Source organism: Sinocyclocheilus rhinocerous, unplaced genomic scaffold (genome assembly GCF_001515625.1).
Source record: "Sinocyclocheilus rhinocerous isolate Xijiao unplaced genomic scaffold, SAMN03320098_v1.1 scaffold247, whole genome shotgun sequence".
Taxonomy (NCBI): domain Eukaryota; kingdom Metazoa; phylum Chordata; class Actinopteri; order Cypriniformes; family Cyprinidae; genus Sinocyclocheilus; species Sinocyclocheilus rhinocerous.
In genome coordinates this window covers 142,353-147,925 of record NW_015662919.1, presented here as the reverse complement: position 1 = coordinate 147,925, position 5,573 = coordinate 142,353, and positions in this window count along the sequence as shown.

Sequence of the window (5,573 nt, the reverse complement as noted above, 5' to 3'; positions counted from 1 at the left end):
CGTCCGTCCATCCGTCCATACGCCCGTCCGTCCATCCGTCCATCCGTCCATCCGCCCATCCGCCCATACGTCCATACGTCCGTCCGTCCATCCGTCCATACGCCCGTCCGTCCATCCGTCCATCCGTCCATCCGCCCATCCGCCCATACGTCCATACGTCCGTCCGTCCATCCGTCCATACGCCCGTCCGTCCATCCGTCCATGCATCCGTCCATACGTCCATCCATCTGTCCATCCGTCCATCCGTCCATATAATTTGAAAAAAAAAACATATTTTGTTTCATCTAATATATTTACATTTTATTTGTTCAGTTTTATGAACATATTTAACATTTTTTTCTTTGCTATTTTAATATTTTCATTTTTATTTCCATTTTAGTAACTTTAGTAATTACATTTTTAACTTTAGTTTAAGCTTTAGTAATCTTATGTGCTTTTGTCATTTTTATAATTTTTTTATTATTTATATTTATCTTTAATTAATTTTTTCTTCCATTTTAGTAGTTATCACAAACTTTTAAATTTAGTTTAAGTTTTAGTAATATTATGTGTTTTGTCATTTTTATTATTTTTTAAATATGTACATTTATCTTTAATTAATTTGTATTTCAGTTTTAGTAATTTGAGTAAGTTTTAAGTTTAAGTTTTTATATATAACTTGAAAAATCTTCATACTTTGTGAAAATACTGTAAATGAAGGAAAGTTTTGTTATATAAATGTATTTTATTATATTTATTAGATTAATATATTTGAATCAAAATGTCATCAAATTAGGTAATATCAGGCCTTTTTTTGTAAATCAGATAAAATAAAATAAAAAGTATTTGATTTATTTTTCAAAATGCAGGGATGTGTAATAGATCAGGACTGAAAATCAGCTTTGTCTCAAATGTTCCTCCTAAATTTTTTTTAGTAGGAATTGATGTGAATTTGATGGGAAATATTTGACTTTGGATTTCATACTTGGCAAATCTGAGCGGTTTGAGACTTTGTTGAGTCTCCATTTTCTCTCTGTGTAGTCTTACCGCTGTCTAGGAGAAAATTTAGATTTTTTTTAGACATTGGAAATGAATATTTTTGTCTGAGAGGCAGTGAAAAGGCACGTGAAGACCCACAGTGAGGTCTGGTTTCATGGGAAGGGAAATTAAATCAGAAAGTGCCTTTAACTATCATAACATAATGGTGAAAAAGAGCCCAGATTAGTTTCTGATTTGCCCTGAAACAGTCATAATACAGGCATTATGTGCAGACTCTTTATGCTTGTGAAGGAGGTGATGCCCCTGACGGCGAATAATGGCTCTGATTTTTCTCTCTTCTGAGAGCTTGATGCTTTTGCTGGAGGGGAGTGAAGATATCAGGCCTCTTTTCATTCAGATCCGCGATGCCTCTAAAATAGCTGGCGGTCAGAACAGCGTGTTAGCATTCACTTTCCCTGCTGAATCTCTGAATCGGCCATTATCACAATGTGCCGAGATGATTGCGCAGGTCATTTTCATGGGTGCAGACTCCCATCGCATCTAACAATTATTCCCAGAGCGCTGACATTACAGCTGCAATCCTTTAGTGAGTCGGGAGGGGGTGAATAATCAAACGCCAATTCATGAGGGCTAAACTGGAGCTGCTGGCTGTAATTGTAAATCATAAAGCTGTAATTGATTCTGATGCTTCCTGTCGTTATCGTGCCGTTTCTGTGACTCCTGTGCGATGAGATAAACATTTGTTAACCACACTCTCACATTTTCTGACGGTAATCTGAGTGTTTACCACGCAAAAGATCCCGCCGTCATGCTAGGATGTGGTAGGTGGTTGGGATGTTGCTATGTGGATGCCATGATATGGCTTTGCAGTTGCTTGGGTATTCTTGGAGGTTGCTATGGTGTTGCTATGCAGCTTCTTAGGTGTTCTGGGTGGTTACTAGGGTGTTGCTAGGTGGTTGCTTAGGCATTACTATGTCATTTTTAGGGTTATCTGGATGGTTGCCAGGATGGACCTATGCAGTTTATAGGGTGTTATGGGTGGTTGCTAGGGAATTGCTATTTAATTTCTATTGTGTTCTAGGTGGTTACCAAGGCATTTCTAGGGTATTTTGAGTGGTTGCTAAGGTCTTGCTCTCTGGTTGTCAGGATGTTTTTATGCAGTTTCTAGAGTGTCCTGGGTGGTTACTATAAGGTGTTGATAAGTTGCAGCAGGAGGTTGTGAGTGGTTACTTGGGCATCACTATGTCTATGACTATATGGGTGGTTGCTAGGGAATTGCCATGTAATTTCTATTGTGTTCTAAGTGGTTACCAACGGGTATTCTAGGTGTTTGCTAGATATTTGCTATATAATTGTGTCTAAGGTGTTTTAGGTTGTAACCAGGGCTTTGCCAGGGTATTCTGGGTGGTTGCAAGAGTGTTTCTATTTGGCTACTTAGGCATTACTATGTCATTTTTAGGGTGATCTGGATGGTTGCCAGGATGTGGTTGCAAGAATATTCTAGGTAGTCGCTAGGGCTTTGCTATGTCATTTCTAAGGTGTTCTGGGTGGTTACCAGGGCATTGCTAGGGTATTTTGGGTGGTTGCTAGGGTGGTACTATGTGGTTGCCAGGATATTGTGCAGTTGCTAGGGTGTCCTGGATGGTTACTAGGGCATTGCTTGGTGGTAGCTAGAGTTTTGTGAGTGGCCTTACTTTGTCATTTTTAGGGTGATCTGAGTGGTTGCCTGGATGTTGCTATGCAGTTGCTAGGGTACTCTATGTAGTTGCTAGGGCTTTGCTATGTCGTTTCTAAGGTGTTCTGAGTGGTCTAGGGCATTGCTAGGTGGTAGCTAGGGTGTTGTGAGTGGTTGCTTTGGGATTACTATTTTTTTAGGGTGATCTGGGTGGTTGCCATGATGCTGGCATGTGGTTGCTAGGATGTTGCTCTGCAGGTGCTAGGGTATTCTAGGTGGTTGCTAGGGCTTTGCTGTGAATTACTTGTTTTAGCAAACACCAATAATAAAAGTAAGTATGGCAAAATTATTCTATATGTATTAAATATTGAGAGGCTTTGTGAACTGGTTTGTGCCAATTGATTATATTCATCTAATATTTGACTGTACATTATCTGATTTAATTATGTCTCTCTCTCTCTCTCTCTCTGTGTGTGTTTGTTTATGAGCAGAATCCCGCTGTGGATCAAAGGTCGTGTGCACATCCGTCAGCCAAACCTGAGTCTGCTGTGTCTCCGTATGCTTGCCAGAGACGAACGACATTGAACAACCACAATAAGATCTTTACAGTGAGTACAAACACACATGTGTGATGCTAATCAAACTCCAACATCGTAAAGGACACTGATATATTATTTTAAAACTAACATCACAGTGCTCCTGAGTTATTTTAATCTCTGGCCCACTTGCAGCACAGTATGGACAGAACAGAATGGGGCCGAACCACACACACACACACACACGTCCTCATTAACACGCACATTAGCTGCTTCAGCTGTACACTGTGCGACCATTGCAAAGGATTATTTGCTTTTAGAAACTGTCCTCTCAGACATAACAAGACTTTTACATGTTTTCAAGAAAATATGAGTTGTGTTTGCTTGTACAAAGTAGTTTCTATGGTGTTCTGGGGGGATACCAAGGCATTGCTAGGTGGTTTCCATGGTGTTTTGGGTGCCAGAATGTTGCTAAGGGGTTGCTAGGGTATTCCGAGTTGTCACCAGGGCATTGCTAAGTGGTTTCTACAGTGTTTTTGGTGGCTGCCAGGATGTTGCTAAGTTGTTACTAGGGTGTTCTAGGTGGTTACCAAGGTATTTTTAGGTGGTTTCTTGGGTGATTTGGGTGCCAGAATGTTGCTAAGTGACTGCTAGGTTATTCTGAGTTGTCACCAGGGCAATGCTAAGTGGTTTCTACAGTGTTTTTGGTGGCTGCCAGGATGTTGCTAAGTTGTTACAAGAGTGTTCTGGGTGGTTACCAGGGTACTGCTAGGTGTTTTCTAGGGTGTTTTGGGTACCAGAATGTTGCTAAGGGGTTGCTAGGGTATTCTGAGTGGTCACCAGGGCATTGCTAAATGGTTTCTACAGTGTTTTTGGTGGCTGCCAGGATGTTGCTAAGTTGTTACTAGGGTGTTCTAGGTGGTTACCAGGGAATTGCTAGGTAGTTTCTAGGGTGTTTTGGGTGCCAGAATGTTGCTTAGAGGTTGCTAGGGTATTCTGAGTGGTCACCAGGGCATTGCTAAGTGGTTTCTACAGTGTTTTTGGTGGCTGCCAGGATGTTGCTAAGTTGTTACAAGAGTGTTCTGGGTGGTTACCAGGGTACTGCTAGGTGTTTTCTAGGGTGTTTTGGGTACCAGAATGTTGCTAAGGGGTTGCTAGGGTATTCTGAGTGGTCACCAGGGCATTGCTAAGTGGTTTCTACAGTGTTGGTGGCTGCCAGGATGTTACTAAGTAGTTATTAGGGAGTTCTGGGTGGTTACCAGGGTATTGCTAGGTGGTTTCCAGAGTGTTTTGGTTTCAGAATGTTGCTAAGTGGTTACTGGGGTGATTTGAGGGGTTAATAGGGCGTTGCTAAGTGGTTTCTACAATACACTAGCTAAATGGCTACTTGGATGTTCTGGGTGGTTACCAGGACATTGCTATGTGCATTTCTATGGTATTCTGTGCCAGGGTGTTTCTAAGCAGTTGATAGAGTGTTCTGAGTGGTTACCAGGGTATATACTGTATATTTATATTTTATCCAAATAATAATAATAAAAAGGTCTATACATACCCTTTAGCAGCACAGTCCACTGTTAGCAACTGAAACTGCTTTTCTGGGCAAACTGTGCAAGTTACCTTATATAGTTACTGGACAGCTTTTCAGCCATTCTGCCTTATATTTGGAGAACCGCTTGTGTTAAACGGGTGGATGTGAGCTGGACACGTTATAAAAAAAAGTGTGGGTTTACAGTGCGTGATCTTGAGACTCCGTCACTATGGAAACAAAGAGCACAGCACAGATTAATTTTACTACTTAGTGTGAGATTGATTTCTTTTTATTTGCTATTAGTATTCTCCACACTGCAAAATCCTTATGTGTTTAGTCAGCTATGTGTAGGCCTATGTAAAATATGGGACAAATCACGTACTTTATTAATTAGATACGGGACTCATCATTTTAGCTCTAAATATGGGATGGCAACCCTATACCAGGGTGTTGCTAAGAGGTTTCCAGGGTGCTTTGCACAGTTACCAGGATGTTGCTAAATGGTTACTTGGATGTTCTGGGTGGTTACCAGGGCATTGCTAGGTGGTTTCCAGGGTGTTTTGGGTGCCAGGGCGTTGCTAAGGGGTTGCTAGGGTATTCTGAGTGGTCACCAGGGTATTGCTAAATGGTTTCTACAGTGTTTTTGGTGGCTGCCAGGATGTTGCTAAGTTGTTACTAGGGTGTTCTAGGTGGTTGCCAGGGAATTGCTAGGTGGTTTCTAGGGTGTTTTGGGTGCCAGAATGTTGCTAAGGGGTTGCTAGGTTATTCTGAGTGGTCACCAGGGCAATGCTAAATGGTTTCTACAGTGTTTTTGGTGGCTGCCAGGATGTTGCTAAGTTGTTACTAGGGTGTTCTA